This window comes from Empidonax traillii, unplaced genomic scaffold (assembly GCF_003031625.1).
Source record: "Empidonax traillii isolate 1590-97213 ecotype Southwest subspecies unplaced genomic scaffold, ASM303162v1 scaffold263:size1499331, whole genome shotgun sequence".
NCBI lineage: Eukaryota > Metazoa > Chordata > Aves > Passeriformes > Tyrannidae > Empidonax > Empidonax traillii.
The window spans coordinates 68,336-94,778 of record NW_020955456.1 but is presented as its reverse complement, the minus strand read 5'-3'; the positions used below and the strand labels follow the sequence as shown (position 1 = coordinate 94,778).

The 26,443-nt window shown below is 44.7% G+C and overlaps 1 protein-coding gene across 3 annotated transcripts in view; it reads left to right on the top strand.

The window, feature by feature from the left end:
• The window catches only part of TTYH3 (tweety family member 3), a 73,992-nt gene that overhangs the window by 1,033 nt on the left and 46,516 nt on the right, over window positions 1-26,443 (top strand). The gene's annotated exons all lie outside the window — the stretch shown is intronic.

Genomic DNA, 26,443 nt, shown 5'->3' with positions numbered 1-26,443 from the left:
GTGATCTCTGCTGTCATCTTGGAACAGAGCTGCAGTGGCTCTGCTGCCTCGTTTTGCCACGGTCTCTGGTTTTGAAAACACCATTTTGCTTTTCTGAACATACTTGCAGTGTCCTATATATGCAGCCTGCTGTCATGCACACGGGCAGGAAGGCTGAGGCATCTAAACAGTCCTCATTTTATCCTGGAAATAGAAGGTATTAGAAATACTTCAGAAATCAGTATGTTTTGGCTTTTTGTTTTAAACAGATGAACGGATCTGTGGGCTGACGCTAGAGCAGAATGCGAGAGATGTATTTAAAGAGCAATGGATGGATACAAAGAAACATCTTGAAACCTGCAAATCAAAGGGACTTCTGACATAACTTTGTATTTGGGGCTTCAATATGTTAATTTTAGTTCCCTTGGCTTAGCAGAGTTCAAGATGGCCACATGCAGATGTAATGCTGCACAGCAGCTGAACTGTATTTCCATGACCTCAGAGGGTAACTGCCTTTAAAACAAGGTATATGAGAAGCTGGAGATCAGAAGTTAAGAGTTCATGGAAAGATGTTCCTGGGAGCGTGTTACCATGAAACAAGCAGTAGTTGACCTTTGAATAGACGGCAGATGTACCAATTTTCACTTAAATTGCTGAAAAGCATTCCCAGCAACAATCTGGGGTTGTGTTTGTTTGTCAGATAATTTTTCTACAGTAATCATGTTCCCACTTAAAGCCTTCTGCTGTTCTCCTCCTGTGTAGCTGCCTCCCTTCCCTTGATGATATTAAGGACTTCTTGCACAGCAGTCGATGGCCTTTTAAGTCTTAATATCAGCCCGCGAGAAAAACGTCTTATCAAATCCAAACTCGAATGTCTGGATTACTGAGGCGTCTGCCGTCAAGAGAAATGATTTGGGCAGCAGCAGCTTTGCTGGTTTTGGTGCTGGTGAGGGGGAGCAGGCAGGCTCCAGCAATGCAGCCTGTGCTATCGGTGTCGTGGTTATATAACGAAGCTGCTGTGGCTCTGCGAGTTGACTCTGGAGTTCGCAGCCACACGGATTAATTCTAATGCAGTGAAACGGGGAAACTTAATCCTGGGCTGGGAACCGAAATGCTGAATGCTCCCTCATGCTTTAAATTGTTCTGAAGGCCTTTTGGTCTCGAGTTCTAGCTTTTTTTCCTCTTAAGCTTTGTTAGGAATGTGCATCTCTTGCTCTGTTTGCAGCCTGTGCTGGCATTGTCTCCCCTTATCTTTAGGAACCTTTTGTATTTAGCAGGTGGGATTGTATACATCCTCAAAATAAGGAAGTCCGTTTTTAATCTTAAATTATGCTTATTTTTCTTTACTTTGTAGGTCTCATTGGCACAAATTGTGTGTATTTTTGTTTTATATTCCATCAGTGATTGATACTCTGATTCTTAAGTATGAACTGTTAAACTACATGCTGCATTTGAGTTCTCCAGAGGTTGAGGAGAGGTCAGTTGGGAGTTTATGGGGATGATTAAGGGCAGAGTGTCCCTAGATGTAGTAAGGAAAGATCACCTTTACTAAACTGTCATCATAAATAGATACATAGCTGGGCTCAGTGTCCCCTCCCATTCTGATTTGTTATGAGGAAGGAAGCAATGTATCCTTTCTGATTCTTTGCTGCTTTTCTAGAAAAGGTTTCCCAACCCGTGGCCAAGGGAAAGTATTGCTTTCCTTATAAAACTGTTTTCTTTTGCAACCTCTTAGTAAATATTTACCTGTTCCTTGTACTCACGTTTTGATGACAGGCTTTGAATTTGTGCAGCAGCTGAACATCTCACTTCAGCCAGAAGTGAAATGCAGTTGTCATGTCACTTGTTGCAGTGCCACGTGCTCCTGCAGGTGAGGAGGCTGCTGATTTAACAGGCTTTCCACCTCTGCCTGGCAAGGATTAGTGTGATGCACAAGCCACTGTTCCACTGAAGCAGCAGATGAGCTGTTGTCCCCTGAAACCTCTCTGAAGCACAGGTAGATAAGCACCCACTGCCAGGCTTTGAAGTCCAGCTCTTTGTCAAGTCTTCTGGGACCCTGGATGATGGGAATATCTAGCAGGACGCAGATATGATGGCTACTTGTCCCGTTCTATCCTGTGTAGTCCCCTTGGTCGGGGCAGGAGGGACACCCCCTGTGCACCAACCTCTCTCAAGGCAGCTGTGTCCATTGTGTAACAACCTGCCAGGGCTTCCTACTTTTGTCTGAGAGCATGAGAAATACTTACGGTGGTGTTGCTGCCAAGGGCTGACATCAGTGCAGCTGCAGGTTTTGGCTGCGTACACCTGAGTCAGGCTCTGAAACGCTTTCTCTTGGTGTTACTTACTCTTATCTTCTCCCACAGCATATCTTGTTGCATTAGGCTAGAACAGTGTGTGCGAGTGTGGAGGAGCAGAACAGATCCTTCCCCTCCAGACTAGATTGTTTAAAAATGTATGTGTGTACTGATGTCCTTCAGATGCTCCACTTCCCCCAACGACAAGCTGTGGACAGCAGTACAACTTTGGTTGTTTTTTTTTCTGGGGGAATTGAGGTGAACCTCAATGTAGATTGAGCTGGGGTTGTAATCCTTCTTCTCCAGGGGGTTTGGCATGCTGGTGAGTCCTATCAGAGCTGCCTTCCTGTGCTGCTTGCAGAACTTGCTCCATAGTTCTCCCTATAGAGGATCTTATCAGACCAGTTCTTTTCCTAATCCTCCCATGAATCATTGGGGTTGAAAATATCTTGATATGAACAGCTTTGTTCTGGCTGTATTCTCATCTGAGTCATACTGCAGTGCTCTGCAAAGCCTTTTCATTGTGTAGTGAGTCACAAATTCTGGAGTGAAGGGAATGTAAAAATGGAGCAGAGCTCCTGTTCCTTCTAACAGCATCATGCTAATACCAGTTCTGGTGTCCCTGCCTTTCGCTGCTGAACAAATGATGATCTTACCACTACTGTCCACTTACTTCCAATTCAGTTAATTGGCCCAGTAAGATGGCCCTGAGACTGCTGATGTCACTGCTTTAATCTGTTTAGTAATGTAAGTATTTGTAACTGACTTAGTTGAATTCACTTTCTTTCTCAGGGTAGAGTTGGTTAAGAGCCTTGAGGTTGTGTGGAAGGTCACGTGCTGGAAAGAAGTAGAAAAAAGCTGAATAGCTTTGGTAACACAGCACAACAACAGGTAATGGGATATCTGCTTGAGTCAGGGTGTCTGTGGCACTGACAGAAAAGGAGCCCACAATACTTTAGCTCTTGAGTCTCTGTGTGCTGAGAAGTGTACTGTGAACAGTGAAGGAGAAAAGAGGCTGTAGGAGCTAAGCCAGGGAGCACCTTGACTTGAATTTCAGCTTCGTGCTCATTGCTGGAAACTGGCAGTGTTGACACGACTCTGTATAAACGCACGGGTTGTGTGTGAATCAGGCTTGGATAAAGCCAAGTTCCCCAGCATCTTTGAAACTCACTCCTTGCACCACTTCGTGCTTTCTCGGTAAGAGTCAGAACTGCAGATGCACAGTTAGTAGGTGTAATGGCAACAGTGTGTGCTTTGGAAAATGACTGGATGATTGATTCACACCAATTAAGATGCAGAATCGTGCTAAAGGAAGCATCGACAATACGCTCTAGTCCTTGGTTTTGAGATGGTCCCTTCAGTGTTGTCACCCAGGAGTTCCCTGTCATACATCTGCCAGTGCTTTTGTCCCGTGATGTTCTTTCTCTCCTACCGAACTTGTGCTGAGGAGGGACCCAGCAGGGAAAGGTGCAGTGTAAGCCCAGAGAGGCTTCCCTTCTTTTGGCTGGCCAACTCTAAGCCAAGGCATGTGTGTTTGAACCCCTAGCCAAAGGTTCGGCAAGGAATTAATTCTGTCAGGTACTCTCTGGCTCTGTGAGGCTGTTTCCCTGCACATAACAGCTAATGTCATCTTTGGAAGTATTTCTTGGCTGGAGAAACGTGATGGAGCCTAAACTGCCAAAGAACTTGGATTATAGAGATTGTTTTAGGACTTCCTCTACTGTACTGGCATCTTATTTCAATTTTGAAACCAAGAGTCTTTCTGTAAATTGGAAACATGTGTATTAGTCAAGTTGGATGACGTGTTTTTGTCTAGTTGGCTTGAAGTCAGAGGGTAATGTGCCTTTCTTAAAGGGGTTGGACTGAAGGTTTCTTTCAAGAATAGATGGACCATTTCCAAGGCCTGATCAGCTCTCCTGCTGTAGCACTACTTTGCTCGTATTTCCAGAAAGGTTAAGTGACCCCTGTTAGTAGAATCCAGTGTTTTCCAATGAATTTGAAGTGACTTTTATTTTTCTAAGAACTGATGGTAAATCCCCTCTTCCCTTTCCTCGTCAGTCTCTGCTGCACGAGAAACCATCAGCAAATTGGTGCTGTGGTCTGACTGCTCTGTTCTGTGTTTTCCTAAGGAACTGCAGCACAATGAATAACCAGAAATGTAGAATCAAGACAACTTTTGATGGCTGTTTTTTACCGAAGGTAGACGTACAACATTTTCTGTTGACTGTTCATCCAGTCATGCAGCAGCATATGGTGTACAGACAGGGGGAAAAAAAATCAACCTTTGCCAGCTTTCTGTCTGCAGCCTTACTTTGTTTTGCTGACCCACGCTGTGCTGCTACGTTTTCAGATGGTCTCCTGAGAACTGACAGTTTCTGGAAACCCTGACTGCAGATTACCTTACTCTAGGCAAGAAAAAAGTAACTGCTCTAAATGTACGGTTTGAGCAGAGCACTCGCAGAGGGGTGAGAGGTGTCTTGGAAAAATGTGAAATGCTTTGTTGGGGTTGGAGGGAAGGAGGTGCAAGTGAGTATGCAAAGGGGTAACCCATGCTTGCTTCATCTGGGCAGGATCCTGAAAGTATTAATCCTGCACAGAGAAGATGCTGTTGCCCAGCCTGGTGAGCTTCCCAGTCTTACGAGACCTATCTGCAGCCTGCTCTGAAGGTACCATGGAAGGTATCATGGTGCTCTTAGCTGGGAGAGTAGAACCAGAATTTAAAACATTTGTCTGGTTGTGGTGGTCAGCCACTGACACCTTGGTGCTTCTGCACAGACACAACATTTGTCCTCTTGAAAAATCCTCTTTTTTGCTTCTTTTACGTGAGTGTAATACCATGTCTCCTGGTCTGCAAAACCTGATCACTAGCATTCTGGAGAAAGGGCTAGTCAAAATCAGTTCAGTCTTACCGTCTCCTTTTTTTTTTTTTTTTTTTTCTTCTTTTTTTCCTCTTCCCCTCAATCCTTAATGCCTTTTTGAGCAGAGGAACATCTGCACTCTTCAGGTTAACAAAGCGCTTTTGTTTAAATGTTGATCCAATAAAACAAGCACTGCTTAAAGCAGATGTGGATGTGGATTTTTAGTGCTCCTTGTTTTTCATTATTAGGGAAAGTGAGATGAGAAATTCTCACCCAGAAGAACATATCCCATTAGGCATGACTCTGGAGATTAAGGGTAGGAAGTCAGGTGCTTTCTCTGACTTAATCCCAAAGCTTTGAATGTGGATTAAGGAGCTGTGCTGCAAGTCTTCTTGGTATCTTACTTTTATTTTGGGATTAGATTTATTTTTGAACCTGTAAACAAAAATCTGTCCATTGATAATGAGATGAAAGTCACATCAGATTTCTTGACATATGTGACTTCAGAACAGACAGTTGGAGGGACAAGTGCCTTCCAATCCCTTGAGTTTCTCTCTTTTTTCTGTTTGTTCTTTTTTTTTCCCCTTGTTCTTCTAGGACAAGGCTAATTTTATACCCCCTCCCCCTACTAGCACACTTGCTGATGGAAGGGGTGAAGTCCAGAGTCGATGGCTGGTGCTGTTTGTGTTGATGTGACAGGACTGTGCTGTGGCAGAGCTTGCCTGGTCACCTCGCTGTGACTCCTCTCAGGGGACAGTCCTGTACCTGTTTTAAGGATTGGTGTGCTGAATGCTAAGCAGTGATGGCCAAGGCTTCTCCTGAAGTCGCTCTTTTATGTTCTTTGATGTCAACTGAATACGCTTGGGCGGCTGAAAGCAAGCAGTGAGTAAGATAGCACTCACTCCTAATTTTCTTGGAGTGGAGGGGAGTCAGCATCTCGTCTGCATTAACCTCTCGGTGACTGTCAGTTCTCTTCTTGTTTCTGTTGTATCTTTCAGTAGTAAACTTTTTACCAGTTATGGTGAGACTTCCCATTCCCCTTGAGTGGGCAGGAGAACTTGGCTTGTTTTCAACTGAATGTGATTCCCATAGCTGGGGGAAGGGACGTGAAGTCTGGGAATTCATTTGCTTTAAGGTTCAGACGACACTTGAGTAACTTTGGAATACATCAGGATTATCTCCTGTGCTGAACCTTAATTCTCACTTCCAAGACCTAAATAAGACTCAGAATGCTCAGAGATGTATTGATATATCCTGGAGAGTTAGTTATTATAATAATAATAATAAAACCAGAACCCAGTAACCTTGCTCCTCTCTTTGCAAGGCTGTTTGTACTTTCTGGGTATGTCATCCTACGAGTTCTTTGTTTCAGCTGATGACGATGATTAATAAGACAGGTGAGCTAAAATCAAGGAGGATCAAGTTCATGCAGGACTTTTAGTCCTGGGGATGCACTCATATGACAGTCTAAAAAAAAAAAAAAGAAAAAAAGTCCTCACTGTTGGAAATCCTCCCTTTTCCTCCACTTCAATGGGTGACTGAGACTGTTGGTTGTGTTTCAGTGGTGAAAAACTAGGAATTGGTTACATTTATCCTCAAACCAGGAATTACTTTTGTTTCATGATGACAGGGTCTGCAGGTATCTTGTGGGGCAGAGCCATGCTGATGCTATTTCTTTCTTTTTTTCCATATTAGATAAACTAGGAAAGAGCAAACCACAGAGCACTTTCATGTTGCAAAAGGCTTTCATTTCAGACCTTTTTTTTTTTTTTTTTAGATTTCTGGGTAATGAGCCACTTAGAGTTTCTGAGTTTGATCTTGTAATTGTGAGCTTTAGGGTTTGGTAAGCTGCAAATGTGCATGTTTTTTTGCAAAGTAGTCATTTGTGTGCTGGAAGGCTGCAAGGCTATTCTCTTGCAAGAAAAGAAAAGTGGGTTAGCGTGCAATCCATGGACACAGCAGTTGGTGTAACTCGGTCACGACACTTGTGCCATTCCCTTCTCTGAGCACTTGGGTCTGAGGGTAACATTTCCAATCATTTGTGCTTTCACATGGTTATCAGGTTGCTTGCTTCAGCAGATGTTATGTGTGCCAGACCTCTTTTGAGTCGTTATTTTAACAAATGAGCGTTTTTTTTTGGTCGATAGTAAGAGCAGCGCTGAAAACAGCCAGGGAAAGAGCTGACAGTCCCCTTCACCCTCACTTAAACTGGAGCTGCATCCTCAGATTTCGATTTCCTCTGTCAGTACTAAATGCTTTTTCTGGCTGATATGGCTCAGAATGGTGCCACACGTGCATATGCATGAAAGCCCTTTGTGGTGTGAAATTAGGGATGAAAGATATTGCTAATCAGTCCTAACAATGCGGGACTTATTCCTGGCCAAGGGGAAAGGGGAATGTGGGGAATGGATGTTTCACAAATGTATAACACATTCAGACGAGTTTTTATGCCAGTGTTGGTGCCTGTGCACGGACACCCTTTTCAGGCTGTAAAATGCTGCTGTTCATGCTGAGAATTTAAACAAGCTGCCTATTCAACACCGAAATCCAAAATAACGCCAAAATCCAAATGGAGGCACTTCAGTTGCATAATAGTGTCTGTTACAAGGAGGCCTTGGTGCAGCAGATGATGTAATGCTCCTTAAGATAAGGCCCAGGCTGGGGTCGGGGAGAGAGGGAAAAGGATGTCGGTGATGGAACCATTAAGGGTATTGCTAATGGTATCAAAGCTCTCCATAGGGTGTTAATTAGCAAAACTGAATAATCCCGAAGTTGATTGTGTTACAACTGTACATGTGGAAAAAATGACCCATTGCTTGGTGCTACCTGTTCTCTCCGATTATCATCGCTTTTTCCCTGGGGTGAACTTGCTTGCGGTTATCAGTGTGCTCAAGTTCCTGCAGCTGATAAACTGGCTATTTTGATACCTGCTGTAGTAGCTAAGAATTCTTCAGTCTGCCAAAGAGATGCTTTCTGTTGCGTGCTGAAATTGTAGTGCTTCACATCTGGGCTGTGCCTGCAGCCTTGCTATTTAAGCGCTGGTCGTAAGGGAGGTTGTGACTGTTCAGAGGCCTCTGGCAGTTGGTTATTTTACTTCCTCCCTAAACTTATGTTTAGCATATACTTATTTTCTTTTGTTTGGGTGTAGTCGTGTCCTCACTGCAAGTGCCTCTAGTCTGTTTTTGGACTGGCATGGTCAGAGGGGTGACACAGGACTGCTGCCCTACCTCCAGCCCTCCCATCCCTCCTGTCCCTTGTCTTACAGTATTCACTCCAGGAAATGCTGAGAAAGTCGAGAGTAATGGAATTCATGAAATTCAAGCTGTGCTTCAATGAAAACGTGTTTTCAATTTCTGCCTCCTTGGGAGCCTGAGACTGAACTGTAATTGTTGGCGCTGGGTGGGGGCTGGGGCCGGGATGAATGGAAGCGGCGGAGTCAGCGCTCTGCAGAGCCTCTCGCCCGGCATCTCGCCGCTCTCGGCATTCAAAGGCTGCTGTGTGCTTTGTGGCAGCTTCAGGAAGCATTTTTGTATTCAGCTGTCCAAAAGGCCCAGGCGTTTTCCTGCTGGGTTTGATCTGGCTGTCGGGGTCTGAATGACAGTGACATGTTGGAGAGGAACGTGATGGGGGGAAGCATCAGCTGGGGGTGGTTTATCCCCCCCTAACTCTGCTCTTGATCCTGCTCCCGCTGTCCTTTGAGTGTCCTGCTGCCGATTAAGGGTGAGAATTATAATGGGGACTCAAAAGCCTTTGGTAAAACTCATTAATTCGTTCCTCCTTTAATTAGACACCCAGCCATGGGCTTATAATTATCAGAGCCCAGGAACGTTTGCAGCTGTAACAAGCTGTGCTGCATCAATTGCAGAATCCATGGGTTTTTGGCAAATACAGATCTGATGAGCTCTTCCTTGGTTTGGATTTTGGTGAGGAACATGCAAGGGCGTAGAAATGAAGGCAGCAGATGAGAGTATGTAGTTGCTGACCTCTGGCTGAATCTTACGGCTGACCTCAGCTGAATCTTGCCTCTTGGTGTTGAACTAAGAGGAAAGGGTGGAGTTGTCTTGCTTATAAATACTTTTTTTTTCCTTAGGAGTGTAACTTTCAAGGAGAGAAAAGAGGAAGAGGACTCTAAGGAAAAGTTACTCAAACATGGTATCTTAAACCTTTAGCATCTGAGGGAATCACACTTTTGGAGTAAGTGTAAGAGGAGCAGTTGCAGGTGTCGCAGACAGTGCCCATTTTGCTGTTGGGAAGTTAGAGAGTAGCTGAGCGTTCTACAATGAAAAGTACCAGGTACTTTTTTTTGAGTTGTCTAGGGGGAAAAAAAAATCAATAGTAAGCTTCCATAATTTTGTAAGCTCTTCTTGTTTCTGAAATGGGAAGGTAATTTTCAGAACTAATTTTTGTGGCTGACCCCCAACAACAGATGAACGGGGTCTTCTGTGACAGCTTTGTGTTACTTCTGGTATCTTTGAAATACTCATGGGTTTTTTTTCTTTTGCAGAAGGAGAACTAGAGGGAAGGCTTCAGGGAAGGACTTATTTCGAGTTTATTGCAACTCTACTTGTAGTTCTGATCACTGTGAGTGCTGTAGTAGACCCTGACAACATGATCTTCATTTAGCATTGGACTGACAGGCTGTCAAGTGCAAGCAAACTAGAAAGGCACAGACCTAGGAAAAGGCTGGGGATGGAGATATCTGGCTGTCACTGAGCTCAGACAAATATGATTTAAAAGATAGGTTTGCTTCTTTTTTTCCTTAGGATTTTGACTTGAGTAAGGGTAGAATGAACACTTTGGACTCTAGAAAATGGGAGCTATTGCACAAGAGTAGATTAGAGGTACTGCTAGGCAATGGCAAGTGTTAATGTTCATGTTCCCCAAAGAGGGAAACTGTTTCAGTTGTAGTAGGTGGCAGGAAAAAATGGATCAGCTGTGTTTTGGGTCTCTTTCTGTCTGGATTTAGTGGAAAGCACAGATAGCACATCCAGTGAGGATGGAATGATTTGTTTGACACTCCTGTAGCTATAACAGAAATCTTTACTTTGGATGAGAGTGCTATTTTAGTACCACTGAACAACACTTCTTGTGTGCCTTTTCGTATTTCAAAATGTGACCATGTTCTTCTGTTTGTCCTTCCCGTCCCCTCCCCACACAGTCTGAGTTGTTGGCTTATGAGACTGAGTAGTGCCTGGAGCTTGGGCAGGACAGGGCTTTATCCCTGGCCTCTGAGGTCAAAAGTGCTGGATCACTGACCTTTCCTTACATATGTATATATCCAAAATTCTTACAGGTTAGGCAACAGATATTGGATCAACCTGAGTAGATGAGTTAGTGAGAGCAACAAATTTCCAAGGCTAAAATAGCCTTTCTTTCTCATGAGGACAACTGGGTAAATGTCCTGGTGAAGTTCTTGGCTGGTCTCAGAGACCATGACCTAGGAAAGTTGAATGCTCTAACAGTGAACCTCCTGATCACTGCAGAGGTTGTTTTTTTGGGGCTTTTTCAGCTTGACCTGTTGCAGATTAAAAACCTCTTCAAACACAAGCTTTTCAGCATTTTCAATGCTTTAATATTAAATGTTAAACTAAAGGTGATGAATATAAAAATACGTCAAGTGCCATTGAAAGAATTCTCCGTGTGGACAAAGGGTGCTCTGGGATGTGCTTCCAAGGCCTCTGCATTAGCAGGCAGCTCTTGGAGGAGCTGTGTGAGTGATAGTAGATGCTGGGAGGGTTCTGCTGAGGTGTAAATAACAAGGTTGGACAGTTAACGCTGGCTCTGCTGTTTTTATTAGTGCAGCTTAGCTCTTGCCTCGGGTGATGTGGAGGTTATGGGAGAAGGAGGAAGGGACAAGCTGTGAACTTGCCTCCTCTCCCAGCAGAGGATGATGAGAAGGTATGAGAACCTCGTTACCCTAATCCCCCCCTTGGCATGTTAATTCTTCTTGTCTGTGTACTCCCCGTATCTTCAGTCTGAAATTCTTACTGAGGCTTGCTGGGTCACATGTGTCTCACTGCAGTGCCCTTTGCACCTTTTTTGTGTGGATTTTGTTGCAGCTACTAAAGTTCAGTTGGCTGCTATAGTATTTCATTGCTCTTAATTTTGTTCTCAAGAAAATGTTGCTTTGAGAGACTGGTGCTTGTCTTATTACTGTCCTAAATACATTTACTAGGTATTTGCTAGCTATTGCATCTTCTGCCTGTGATTGGCCCACCTCTTAATGTCCTCTGCAGGTCCAACTTCATTTTGTGGATATATCTGAATCATCTGCTCATGGGAGGAGTTGTACCTCTTGTACCACAGCAGTGGCAAATCCAGGTGGTGAAATGTAGTTCTGCAGGTATAACCTCTGGGCAGGACTTTCATCACTAACTTAATTATTAGGTTTGGTTTACGTGTGCTGGCTTCAGTAAGAGTGGTCTCGATTATTTTGTGCAATAAATGAAATATAAGGTTCCTAAGAAAGAAACAGTTTTAAGGATAGACTTTGAGTGCTCATCAAGTACATCATCAAGTTCAAACCAGGCATGTCTGTATTTCTTTTCCCTGCCAAAGTGAAATTTGCTCCTTTGTCTGATATAGTGAATGCTGAGCTTCCTTTCTAATATCTGTGCCTTCAGATGGGATTCACCAGCAATTTAGTTCTTTACTTCCTACTCACAAACACATACATGACAATTTCTTTGATACTGAAGCTAGTCCTACAAGACTTTGATCCTTGGGGATGTGCTCAACTAGCCTTTGACGTGCTGCTGCCTTCTGACAAGTCACTGGTCATGTCTCCTGGGGAAACAGAGATCCTGAGTGTTTTCTGTGTAGCTGCACTCAGACCTTGGTCAGTGCAGTCTTGCCCATGTGCTATGAACATTGGCTAACTGTAAACAGGGCTGAGAGTCTCTGGAAACAAGTGTTGTCCTCAGCTTTTTATTCTCCAGGAGGGATATTTTTTTCTGTTAGAGCAGGACAGGTGTGAAGTGGAGCCACAGTGCTGTTCTAACACTGCGGTGAGGAAGCATTACATGGATGTTAACTGCAGGCTGAACATTCTTTTTGTAGTCAAAACATTCACTATATTGGGGTAAGCATCTTGCTCCTGGTACACCTGTGGTTTGGGCTGTGTGGCTCTTTGTGTTCCCCCACAGTGTTTCTGTCTTGCCTGACCTGGATGGCTGTGCTGTAGGCCAGGAGGAGTTCAGAGCACATGTGGACACATTCCATCAGTTGGGGGAATGGTGCTGGCCACTGCATGTTGTCATCAGTGCTGCATTTGGGGTGCTGGCTGCTTGCACAATCCTGGCTGTAAGGATCTAAAGCCCCTCTGGGCTGCTGAGTGGGGTCTCAGTAGGTAGGGAAGTGTCCTGTGTGATTCCCAAGCTGCTTGAAAGGGACAGGGTCTTCAGGCTATTTACACCGCACTCTTCGCTGTCATGTATTTACCATCCAGGCAGCACCCAGATAACCCCCCCATGCCTGTGCCCCTGGCAGATAGGCTTCCAAGTGGGGTTCCTCATTCCAGGCACGTCTGCCATCCTGCTCTGTAGCTCAAGCTGAGTTAGTCATGCGTCTCACCGAGCGTGTCAGATCTGAGACGATCTGTCTCTCTTGCTTCTGCTACTAAATCCTTGCTCTTATAAAAGACAGTAATCAACAAAAGGGCAGTTAGAGTTGTGGAGCTTGGTTATGTGATCTTGTCACTTCTTTCATCCTGATCTTTAGACTAAAGGGATGGTGTTTGGAGTGCCGAAGTATTTTCAGGGTCCTGGGAAAGTGGCTGGGACTGCACTGTTCGGCTGCAGGGCACTGTCTAAAATTAAATAGTGGCAGCTGGTGACAGGAAAATGGGAAAAAAAATCTCATTTTTTAGTAGAAAACCAAATGAAAACTTGATGCCATGCTATTCCTTGTGGTCATATTCTGTGTCTGGAAGCTACTGTGAAAGCTCCCAGTCATTACACGTGGGATTGCACTATCATGCCTTTAAATGTATGCAAAAACCTGCTCATGTTCCTTCACTTACACGCTTTCCACATGAGGGTATAATCTAGTGACAATATAATCACTTCCATAGCAACCAGCATGTCATAAACAGGATTATGGTGCCTAGTAAGGATGGAGGGCACAAAGAATTTAGGAAGGAAGTGCCCCCTCATGTAAATACCCTCACTATGGTGGAGCAAAGCAGGGTAAATAGTGATGTATGTGCAGAGAGCACATCCTGCTTCACCTGCTGTGTGGTACTCAGGGGCTGTGTCACCAGAGAACAGGGGAGGAGGAAGGGCACACGTTCACGTGTGGTGTGTCCTTTAAAACCACAAAGCCTTAAGAAGGTGAGTCTGTGTCATTAGCAAGGCAAGATAAGCACTATGGAGAGCCTGTTACTGATCTCAAGGTGCAAGTGCAGCGGGCTGCCCTGTCGCAGTTAAGGTGATTAAAACTCTGAAGGCACCAGGGACATATCCTTGTCATCTCTCTCCCTGAATTCCTTCTTTCCACTCCCCTATCAAGAGCACCCTCACCCTCCAGACTGGACAGACTAGATTTGTCTGCTGCAAAGTACTGCGTTCTTCCCCCACTAGTGCTGTCTGTAGAGTTAAATTAAAATAGTTTCTCAATACACACTCAAGCTTTTGCTTTCTCTTTTTTAGTCAAAACTTGAGATGGCTGTTTTATTTTTAAGGATGGGAAGAACCAGCAAAATCAAAAGCTTCTGTCTTTAGCTCCTTCTGCAGTGAAGACTAAGGGTGTCTTGTGATGTTCTTCTGCAGACCCATAAAGGCAAGAGAACTACTTCACTTGGTGTCATGGTTGGTTTTATGCTGCACAGATTTTAAGTGAGAACAGTTACTGAGTGCTTTGTAAGGGTGTTTGAGCAGATGCTCTGCCCTACTTTGTTCTGCAGCTTATGCACCACTTGCCTTCATTCAATAAAAATCAACATGAAAACACAGGAGTTATTGCAGATATGTGCTCTGTGGCTTCAGGGTATCTTATCATGGGGCTGCTCAAAACCTTTTTCTGGTGAATTGCCCCCACTTTTTGCAGTGTTTCGGTGATGCAACAAATGATTCAATTGCTTCAGTAAGTCAAAGGTACTGTTTGGCTCTTTCCCAGGAACTTTAACACCTGCTAAAAGGGTGAAGAATTCTGGGCAACTGCTGCCAGCCCTTAAGTGTTGTGAAAAGCCTCTTGTCAATGTTCCAGCATTCTGTGTAGGTTGGGAGTCATGATAATGTTCCCCACTAATCTAATGTGCTTGGTCAGACCAGATCTAACTCCGTATTTTTGCCTAAACCACCTTTCTTGGTGTGGAGGTATTTTTAGAGAGCTGAGTTTGTGGAAAGGGATCCTGATCACTAGCAGTGAATTGCTAAGGAGGACATAGCTCTCTTCTTTTTAGCTTCAGAGAATCTGCAATGGATGTATTTTTACTGGTGGTCCTGCAGTTGATGAGGTCTGACAGCCCCACCTGATTAGAAAATAAGCTTCAGTAAGAGATTCTCTGAGTCCTACACTGGAGCATGTAGTTTATGCTTCTCTTTGTCCTGATTGGGATGCTCACTGAAAATAAGTTTACGAATCCTGTCTATAAAGAATAGAAAGAAAAATTCCATGCTGGGAAGGGTGGATCTTAAGCTTGAGATATTTCAAGTGCAAGTTAAATATCTGGTGTGGCCTGGCCTAGAAATATGTATAAAACTACTCAAATGCAAAACTATTCACCTGGCTCCCTTTGGTGGCATCTTTTACGAGAGAGTTCATACACAGCCCAGGGGTTTTCTGCTTTACACACTGATGAATCCCAGTTTGGGGTAATGTTCCAAAGAGGCAAATTGCTGATCTGCACAGGTAACCAGGTACCTGGTGCTACAGAAAAGCTGTTTTCAAATCAAAGTTAGCCATGAAGGGAACTGCAGGTATTTACACTGCAGGTTGTTATAAAGCCAAGGAATGTGGTGCACTGCTCAAGGTAAGGTGGCTGAAAGTCTGTCCAGCTTCAGCAGTGAACTGAAAGACATTGAAATAAAAGCAAACAAAGCAGGAGGTGGTTGGCAAATAACAAATGAGTAACTAAACACCAGTTACTGGCGTAGGTCTGATGAAACTGTGCCTCAGGAACCACAACAGCAAGAAAAGGTGAGATCATGTATTTCTGCATTTGTCATTCTGGAAGCTCTGAGAATGCTGATCTGGCACTAACAGCTGTTTTTAATAGCCTAATTTAATTTTTAAGTTTCTGTAAGTACTCCCTGCAGGACTGCTAAATGCTATTTCTGCTGTTGTTAGTGGACGTGGCCAACCTTGGTGATGTTGCAAACATACACCACAAGGCACGTGTTGGGTGGCTTGCCAAGCCCAAGGTCTGAGCAACCACAGGGATGGCTGATAGCAGGAATGACCCACTGTTAAGCTGTCAATGGCTATGGCCTGGATGTTGTATGGGAGGCGGATTAAATAGTCCTTTCCAAGAGTCTTCAGGCCAGGAATCTGTCCTGACTGTGTTGCTTCAAGGGGCTGCACTACTTGAGTGTGTAAGTGGAGGAGGCAGCTGGATGTTGTCCTTTGGATTTCTTCTTCCTTTGCTGGCTCTCTCCTTTTACTTCCAGTTTGAATGCTGGGGGCTGTGTTTCTAACCTGAGATGTGAGGTTAGAAACAAAACAGCAGAGTGAAGAGCCTGTGCTCCTGGGTTTTCATTCTGAAAGACGACACATCTGTCATTCTTCTGCCAGCCAGTAGTTGTGAAGGTACTGGAGAAAGAAAAAGAGCCTTGTTTGTGGTTAGAAATTAAAGTCCCACATACAACCTGGTGAAGCCTTTTCAGCTGGTGCTGGTGTGACCAGCTTGTTGCATCCTTCTGCGGTGGCTGCTCTTGCTCAGGTGGCAGGTGCCGGTGCCGTGACAGGGTTGTGTTCACAGCAGCTGTTTGGAGTGAAAAAGCCTTTCCCTTGAGATTTACCGGGTGGCTGTGCAACACCTTGGGCTTGACCTGTTAAGCTTTTCAGCTGTAGTGCTTCTGACTTGTTGAGATTCTTCATGGATAGAAAGGGTTCATCTCAAGCACTGGTTATTAATCTAAAAGGTAGCATTGAGATGACACAGAAATATACTGTATATACAGTAATTTCAGCATACCTAGCTGGAGGCAAAAGAAAAAGGAGTTGGTGGGAAGCATAGCTCAGGATTACACTATCAGCCAATTTAGGATGTGAAAGAAAATGTACTTCCTCCTTCTACTTCTTTATAATTTTGTCCTTCAGTGAATAGTGTTGCTGTGTTCTCTGAAGGAAGGCTTCAGTGTGTTTAAGGGCTTCAAGGTCGAAGGCCTAGGACTGCTGACTACTGACTCTGTCTGTTGGTGGGAGGATGTGATGCTTTCAAAATGCAGAACTGCAGTGGTGATATGAACAGTGTCTTAGTGGGCGGAGAAATGGGGAAAGTCCCTCTTATCAAGTGTCCCAAATGGCTTAAATTTCCCAGTGAAATACAAGGTGAAAGATCCTGAAGGGTAAGTTTATCACAAGTAGGGAAGTCAATTTGCAGTCAGTGCCTCTCATAAAAGGCACAGATTTTGCTTTTAGCTAGCTTCCCCTAGACAAAAGTTGGTGTTTAGTGCACGTCAGCAGCAGTGAGCGAGCTGTGCGTGGAATGGTCCTTCAAAGAACGGCATTGCCCAGTGAGGGCTTGTCAGGATGATGGCTTCCCTCTCTGCTTATCAGGTGTGACAGTGACAGGGGAGCTGTTGGCTGTGCTAACGCTGGTACTCCAGGCTCTGCTGGGGAGCAGCAATCCCAAGTAATGGAATATGCTCAGCGGCCGTGTCCAAGTGACACGCGGTTCACATTGACAAGGTGTGGGTCTGTGAAGCAAAAGCTTCAGCAGAGCCTATGGACTTTGCATTTCTGCCTCTAAAACTGATCCCAGCAGTGATCTGCTGAGAGGTAGAAGCTGTGCAGTAATTTCTTCCCCAGATGCAACTGCTGTGAAAACAAACGTTGAAGGACGCGTTTTTCTCACAGTGGCCCCTCTATCAAGGGCGCGTCACAAGTTGCTGGATTAGCATAACAAGGGTGGCTCGAAGCAGTGCCGATAAGAGCAGAGTGTTTCCTGCTGGAATTATGATCGAGTGACTTATAATTCTGCTGTCTTGCACATTTTTCAATCCCGGACTTAATAGGAAAGCTTTGGCTGCCTAAAGTGTCACCACTTCCTCTTCTGCATCTGCTAATTGCAGCAGGATTTGGGGCTGTCCAAGCCAGCACACACAGACTGGGGCTGGTGCTAGGAGAGGTCACTCTTCTGTTGGCTATGGAGCATTGTGAAATGTTTCCTCCCTTGTGCTGTGTTTGGAAACACTGTTTTTTCTAATAACCCAGTTAAACTGCATGTTCTCAAGTCCTATGTGGTTTGAGCTTTGTTGTTGTTTTTTTATTTAGACTGGTGGAATAAATACATGTCTATTGCTTGCTGGACAATATTTCATACAAGATAAAGAAACAGATAGTACTGTATTCTAACATCCTGGGCGTGATTTAAGGTTAGATTTAGGCTGTGAATAGGGATGTTTGTCTGTGATAAGCCTCAGTGGAGAAACAGTGCAAAACTGTGGTTTCAGCTTTGTGTAAAAGGGACCTACATCTGAGGTCCTGCACGGCAAATCCTGACACTGATGCGACTCTTCCATCCCTAATGACGTTGGCAGCTTTAAACCCTTTAATCACAGCTGCCTGAAGTGGAAGTTTGTGGTTCCTGAGGTCATGGTTCAGGAGGGTGGCTGGAACACTTTGCACTCTGGGGCTGCTCAGTGATCAAGTCAAGGAGCTGACCTGGCTGAGAACAGGTTTCAGCACCAGCACAGAAGTTCTTCTGGTTGCAGTTACAGTGTAACCAGCCCTGGTAGGCACAGAAGCTGCCCTACTACCTGAGCCCAGGGTGTTTGAACAGCTGCCCAATGGACCAGACTGAGCATCTTATCCAGGCATAAAACACTGTTTATTCTTGTCAGCTGAATTGTTATAACCCTGGTCTGGCATAAACCTGGAGCAGGAACAAAGTCCCTGTGCCTTCACAGTGCTATGGCACTAAGATGGGCTGGAAAAGTGTGGGACATGCCAGGCTTTGTGTTGAATGTCCCTTTTGGAATGTTTTGGGGTGTTGAATCAAGAAGTAGAATTCAGGAACTAAATAAAAAGTTCCTGGCTGACTTCCTGTGAGCCCACAGCTCTTTTTAAACCGTCATGGAAAAAACACACTTCTGGGTTTGGCTTCGAGATGAGCTGTTTCCTGCCCTTTATGGCTTCTTTCTGGTTTGAAGTAGGAAGCAATGCTGAGAGCAAATAGAGCAACCCACTGCACTGCTGGTGAAAGGGGTCTATAATAGCATTTTATTTCAGGTTACTTTGTGACCTGAAGAATTGTAGCTGAGCAGGGCATATTCCTGGTAAAGTTCTAACATCAGCCAACACTTTTCAAAGTTTATTCTTTCTTTGTCTCTCTTTGCCCTGAAGACCACACTCTCCATCACTTCAACAGTCTTGAGCTGTTCTTGATGCCACACGAGCAGATGATCAATTTTTTCGCTTCTGTGGCAGTAGGTTATCTGTGATTTGATGCTCTCACTGGGCGGTGTGTGTGCATCTCCTCCTCACCAGGGTGCATTAAAGCTTTGGATGTGACCTGTGAAATCAGACACCACCATCCTGTGTGACAGAGCGTGTCTGAGATGGTGGGGTAAGGTCACTTCACAGTTGGACAAGCAGTAACACGTGTGAGTGTCTTCACTAGACCCTGGAGCTCAGCTGGTGTCTGTGACGGAGCCACAGTCCCCACCTCCCCTGCAAGCTCCCCTCCTGCAAGTCTGTCTGCACTCTGAGCCCTTTTCAGAGCTGTGCCTCTTTAAAAGAGTAATGAGGTTGAAAGCAAGATACGGGGCTGTGTGACGAGTGAGGCCCGTCCATTTGTCAGGGAAATGGTTTTCCAGTGCTGCATACTGATAGGAAGTGTCAAGCCTGATAAATATGCTCGAGCTTCCTTAGTTCTTCATTTTCCCCAGAGCTTGGTTTCTAGAAAGAAATATTGATATGTAAAATCTCAGAGATAGTCACCAGGGACCAACCTGGAGTGGAGACAGGGCAGGAATATTTTAATTTTGAAGCTGTCTGGATAAACAGTTAAATGAACAAACACTTTCTTTTGTTTTATAGAGCCTTTATTTAACCAAAAAAAAAAAAAAAAAAGGAGGAAGGGCACCAAACTTCATACATTGAAGTGTCTGGGAGGGAACATCCTTTCAGATGTTTGGTGTGTTGGAGATAAAGGCACCCTTCCTTTCAACAGTAGCCTTTTTTCCAAGGGATTTTTTAATGCAGTGTGGTCAGTGAGTCTGGGTTTCTGGGCTCTGGCTGAAATAGCTCTTCCTGCTGGAATTGAAATCAGAAATGACCTGAGCTACACATGGTGAACCAAGAGGAAGATGGGGAGGGGACTTACTGGCTGGAAACTTGTTAGTTCTGTTTATGTATTCAGTAGCTGAGAAACAATTATTTTTTGAATGTTCAGAATTTGGCTAGTGGGTGCATTTGCTGTCCTGTTATCCATGGAAGTATGATGATGGGAAAAAGTGGTATTCTCCTCCTAAGATTTTAGTTATAATAAAATTTGTGACTAATATGGTTACAAAACTTATTTTTTTCCCACCCCAACACCAGTTTCGTAGAAAGAATTGCCTTGGATCTGTATCAGATTTGTTAGTCTGAATAAGTGTTTCTCCACACTTGGTGACCAGGAGAATGGCAGGCAGGTGACAGCCACACATGGGACGTAGCTGGATGTGCTTTAACCCCAGTCACATTGGTTTGCAATGTCACATTGGGCTTGTACGGTGTTTAAATGTTATGCTGCTATTCCTGGGCTTCAGGGGTGAAATTATAAGTTAACTTTAGAACCCAGAACCTCTTGAGTAGTTTCTTCTCACAATATCAGCCTGCAGGTCGGTATTCGAAAGTGTTAAAAGCTTCATTTTGAAGATCCTAAGTTATGCTGATACTTTTGAATGCTTTAGTCTGAAATGCATAAATACAAAAGGGCTGCTTCTCTTATTTAAGTGTTGTGGGAGTAAATTTTTCCTAATGCCTGTTTGCTAGGGAGTAGCCAAAGGATCTAGATCTTAACTAAGGCTTAGATTTTATCTTTTCAGTTGAGGGGATGGAAGAAAAGCAATAGTGTGTCTCTGAAGGACAAACTGAAGTGACCAACGTGTCTTAAATGTGAAATGATGAGGTCTTCCCAAATGCTTTGCCCTGGCAGTCCGTGGGTGCTTTTATATTTGCTTTGGGATGGTTGGTATCTCCAGACTAGCAATAGTTCTCAGGGATGGCCGTGTTTTCCAGAAGAACAAACTGAAGTTGAGGAACAATTATTGTAACCAAGTTCTGTGAATAGCAGGTCTTTCCTACACCTAGGAGAGCCATTTTTGTGCCTGGAGAAATCACTGTGGATTTGAGCAATAAGGACAAAGAAAACTAAACCTAGCTTGTCTGGAGATCAAATGCTCCACTAGAGTGAGTATTAAAAATAGTTTGGGGAGCTAAAATGGTCTTTGGTGCCTACAGCAATGAGCTACATGAAATAATCCTGCTCAAGTCCTGGGACATCAGAGGCTTACTTTGAGCTGACCTCCCCTTAAAGGACTTGAAACAACAGCCCTTGCAATTCAGCTTGTCCAACTTGATTAGATTTTATCTGGAGCTTGATTGAATTTGGGAACAAGATTATGAAAAGCAACATGACTGTCAATGAGGTGCACAGTCTGAGGGAAAATTCTCTAGTATCCCAGAGGGTAGTGCTTTTAAGTTCAGTTATGAATATTAGAATTCCTTGATTTAGTTACAGGTTTTAATAAGGCATCCTTGCAGCTGTGCATCAATGATACTAGTTTAGCACATTGCTTGTGTGGTTGTTTGCTTCCATCTTAAGTGTCCTGAAAGAGAAGAGTTTTTTTCCTGTCTTGGCTGTTACCAAAAATGGGCTTAGCTCCTGGGATTGTAATTTTTTTTAGGGAAGAGCTTTGATCATTAAGCACAGCAGGAAAAACAGCCTTGCTTGTTAGGGTGGAGCTGTGTGTGCTGTGCTTCGTTGCTCTGGCAGGTCAAACTCTAGATGATGACCTCTGGATAGCTCACTTAAACAGCACATTTGTGTGGTGGATATCAAAGTCAGAGACTTTGAGGACTTGGGGATTTACGGCCAATTTGTAAAAAGAAGGGAAAATGGAGGAAAGCCCCACTGTGCATGGGGTAAATGACAAGTTTTGGAAGGAGATGTGCTGCCTACTGTTTCCTTCTTTCTCTGGCTCTGTTCTACTAAGTGTGGCATTGTCCCCCGCTCAGAAATCATACCAGTGATGTGTTGAGTGATTGCTTGAGCCCAGTGAGAGCCAGCCTACCCATCACAGTGCTGCATTGTCACAACTCTTCATGTTGGTTTTCTTGTTTTAATTCTGTTGCTAAATGCTCAGTGGTGATGATGGAGAAGAGAAAGAAAAAGGCCTCTGACACCTTCATGTGTAGCAGCAGCTGTTAATGGGGAAAGTAGTGCTTTGCTAAAACTGGGGGCGTCTCACTTATTAAAACTATGCTTTTTACCTTTCTTTTTTTTCCCCCTGGTGAAGAAAATCAAGTTGATGCAGAAATAACAGTAATTTATAAGCTTGAGAACTGTACCCATATAAATGATTACAAACCTTTTTGGCTACTGCCAAGTGATAAAGAAATCCAATATTTAATTGTCTGCTTATCAAATGTCTTTACAACTAGTTTTACTTGAAGGGACCAGTGGATGATGTGACAGATTTTCAAATGAATTTGTACACTTAGTCCCTAAAAACTTTTAAATTGTTATTGTACTGAGTAGGCTGGCAGGATCTACTTCTCTCTGACAAGAAAGTGTATGAAGGTGGTGTATTTTTTGGAGCTTTTCCCTATTTGAGACAACCACAGCAAAAATGGGTGTGTGTGTATGTTTGCGTGCGGGAAATCTGTGGGATTTGTCTTTCAGATATTAAATCTGCTCTTTGTTCTGTCCCCAGCAGAGCTGGCAGCGTGGATTGCTCCAGGGGCTCCCATTTCAGTGCAGAGTTTGGTCGTCAGGAGCCAAGCTTATCTATTTGACTTCATGCTAGTGCTTCTCATCTGCCTCAGTGCCACTTGATCAGCTGAGGGGCAGCAATTTCGGAGAGGCAGTGACATATAAAACACAGTTGTTTCTGCAGCAGTTTGGCTTTTGGTTTATAAATAATGGGAAGCAGGTAGGTGTTCTAGGCTGCATAAACAATTGCTGTACAGTTGTGTGGTGGCAAAAGGGAGAGGTGCTGATGCTTCTCCCCCTCTCACTGAGTGGGGTGAGCTCAGAGTCAGCACTGTGTGACTTCCCTGTCTGAGAAGATGCACCTGATCAGTAATGACTGCTCAGATGATGAGTTTCTCCTGCAAATACTGGGAAATGGAGCAGAGGAGTTCTTGGTATCCTTTGCTTGGCTCTGACCCTGAGTGCTTCTGGAAGATAATGATTTGGTATTTAGATGGAAAGAATTACAGACCTTTCTTGTGCTAGAGCCTGCAAGAACTCATTCCATTTGAGTTCTTTGTCCAATCCTTTTGTGTGTGTGTGTGTCTTAGGTTAATTTTTGCTTGCATCTAAGGGGGATTTGGTTTAGGTGGTTGTGCTAGAGGAGAGCTATAACAAGCTCTCCTGCTGTGCTCAGGCACTAGAACCAGTCTTCCTACTCCACATCAACAGCATGCTTTGTGATCTGCTTTGTGGCTGTGGTGGTGGTGAACCCAACAGCTGGATCAGTTGCTTTTCCACATTATTCCAGTTTCTGTACTCTCTCCTGCTTTCCTTCTGTGAGAAGCTCTTATCTTCTCTTATAAATGTTGGTGTGGTCTAGAACCCTGCAATTGGAGCCCTTTCATAGGGAAGCAGAGGCTGGGTAACTCTCTATGACTGTTTCCTCCCTCACTTTCCTGAATCAGTGGAGTGAAACACCTACAAGAACAATGCTCATAGCTTTTGGTAGGAGACCTGTGTCAGACACGAGCACATCTGCACATCGTGCCCCTTCCCCTCCACCCCACCCTTATTTCTGCAGTTCTGCCTTCCCGCTTGCCAAGAAAAACCTGAGCCAGGAACGGAGGTAAAACATGGGATTGTCCTATCTTGTTTTTGTTGAGATAACTTGGTGTGGCTGCTCAGCACTGACCCTGCTGTTTGTTGAACAGAGGTCCTGCCTCCTTTGCCTGTCTCTCCCTGGTTGACCTCCGTTGGGGGACGGGCGATCGATCCTGTGATGAGCTGGGGCAGGATGAGCTGGAGCAGCAGCGGTGCTTGCCAGGCTGGGCTGTGGGGATGCAGAGGAGGGGTTGAGCAGGGAGCTCTCATGCGTGCTGGCAGCCTCCCACCTCCCGGGCTCGTTGCTGTGCAGCTCTGGAAGGCAGCAGCCAATGGGAAGCACGAGCATCCGTGCAGTTGGGCTTGCCGAATAACTCCTGAGGTGCCTTGTTTTCAGTCAGAAACATGTACTTTCTGTATTGCTGCTCTTTTCCCGTCCCTAGGTCTCCTTTCCTCTCCCCTGAGCTGTCTCATTGTGTTGTTTTGAGGGATAACATCTGTGCTGTTGTGTCTCTCTCTCAGAACCTGATGGTACTTGCTGCCTTTCTCACGCCCTCAGAGTGACTGTTCAGTGTTGGGGGGACATCTGTCACCTTTTGGTGCTTGGTGACCATATCAGGTTGGGTAGGTCATGCATCTGGAGGCTAACCTGAGCTCTGAAGGTTTGTGCTTTGCCTAGCTCTGTAAGCAAGCTGAAAGGAGCCCAAAATGGGGTCATCAGCCATTTCACGTGCATGGGGTCTCCTCCAGTCATATGTGCCAGCATAAATGCCTCATGGTTTGGGGCCCCAGTGCAGGAGAGGTTCTCTTCAGGTGCAGGGAAAGGCCCCTGAGATGATTAGAGCCTGACCTGTGAAGGGAGGCTGGGAGGCCTGGGACCCTTCAGCCTGAAGTGGAGAAGGAGGAAGGACAGATCCATGGGCAGCCTTTGCATAACTGAAGATGGTTCCAGGTTCTCGGTGGTGCCCAGCAAAGGGACCACTGACAACAACCACAAGCTGAAATGGGAAATGGCACATGGGTGTAGTCACTTAGGAGCATTTTTCCTTGTACTGCTGGAGTAGGGGCTGAGGGAAGCTTTGGAAACTCCAACCTTAAGACACACTTGGAACTTTCCTGGGCAACGCTCTGAGCAACCCCATCCATTAAATTAGCCCTACTTTTAGCAGCAGGTTGCACTACAGTGACCTCCAGAGGTCTCTTCCAGCCTATTGTTTTCTATTATTGTATGGAATCCGTGGAACTGAGGTTTGTCTCTGAAATCTCGCAGCAGCAGCTTGTTGACATAGTGGAGTGAATGCTGTGAAGCTGGAGCTTTAAACGTGGACATTTAGCACTTGTGGGAATTAAACTTTCAGGATTCTATGGTGCCTATTTTCAAGAATAGAATGGGGAAGGAGATGAAATAACTATGAATGCTGCTTCCCCCTCTCTCTGTGGGGTGCTGAGTTAAGACTGAATAGTGCTTTGTTTTCCCAGGTACCCCCTCCTGCCCTGTTAGTGTGATCTCTATTTTAAAAGAATACCTCATATTCATGTGTTCTCCATATAGTCCTTTCAGAATAGTCAAGACTGACATATAAAGACACAGTCATTCTTATTTTGTCTTTATTAAGCCCAGTGTGTGCAAGTGGGTTACAATCTAAGTGTGATGAGAAGCTAATCACCAGCCTTCTCCACCCCCTGGGATCCCAGGAGGTTACTGGAGCAGCACACTGCCCCAGTTTCTTTCCTCATGTGTGGTGATGATTGCATTTTTTTGTCTTGTTTGGTATTTTAAGCATGACTCTTGATAAGCTAGTTTGATAGTTGGCTGCTGTGTCTAGGACCAGCATTTGACAGATGACTTCAGAGGGGGAAAGCAACTTAAGTAGCTTAATAGGATTTAGCTCTGTCTACACTGTCCTGCCTGAGCATGTTATAAACCACTTTAGTGGGATTCCTTCTTTAAATATAGCCATGACATAAGTGCAGGCAGAACCCTAAGAGAACTCTGGGAACTTCCCTGAAAAATCAATCTCACGATGTTGTTCAGAAGAATTGCTGAATGAATGAGTATCTGTGGAGAAACTCGAGGAATCCTACCAAGACTGATCTAATGAGCAGGATAAAAGGATCTCTGAAGGCATAATGTGTATTAGTTTACCTATAAAGTGCATTGATTTCTAGTGGGTAAGATGTGTAAGTCCTGGGAAAGCAAAGCAGCTATTGAAAAATCCCATTAGGACACAGGGGATGAACATCTCCTTTTAACATCTATTACATCAAAATAGCCCTGTGTCCCAAACTCGGTGGTAAAGGAAGCCAGAAGTGAGGTGTGTTTGTCTTTAAATAGCTGATATAAACCCAGGACTTGAAATTTTTTTTAGGCCAGTGGTCCATGACAGCTTTCAGCTTTGCAGGCAAACCCTAAGAGAGTTGAACAGCTTTGAAACAGTTGAAAGCAGACAGATCCCTCTCTCCCCCCCAGCTCCATGAGGAAATGGAGAAACTGCAAGAAGAGCTGCTCAGACCTGGAGTCACAGAGCAGGGTAGATGCAGTGGATGCCCTCTTTGAGTACACGTTGGAGCACCATATTTGCTTTGTATCTGCATGGGGTCTTAATGTGTAAGTTCATCTGCTGCTGTCCCTGTTCACTCATGAATGGCATTCAGGAGGTGAATTTAAAAAGCCTGGGCTCCCCTTTCGTCAGCAGGATGGCTGGGGAGCAGAAGCAGAGGGGCAGGGCAGTGACCACTCGCCAGAACGCTGCTCTTGAGGGGGCAGCCTCCGACTTGACCCTGGTTGCCGAGTGGGCCATCTGCAGCTCCGCAGCGCTGATGGGCAGAGCTGCAGAGAAAGCATCTCTATTCAGAGTGCATTTCCCTTCAGGATAGCTGCTGGAGGAGGCCCTAATCCCTTCTCACATTTGGCCCAGAGCCTGCACGAGGCCTTTCTCAGCTCCATAGCCTCCCTTGTGCAGGCTGAGGAGAAGTGGTTAATGACGCTCCCAGTCTTGTCAGTGGTGCAGAAACACGGGCTCCAGCTGTGACTGTGGTGGGTCTTGGCTAGCTTGGGTAGTTTTTTTTTGATCTGCTTTCTCTGTTAGTCCCTCTATAGTATTTTCTTTCCTGGGTTTGAAGGTTCTCAATAGTGAATATTGGTT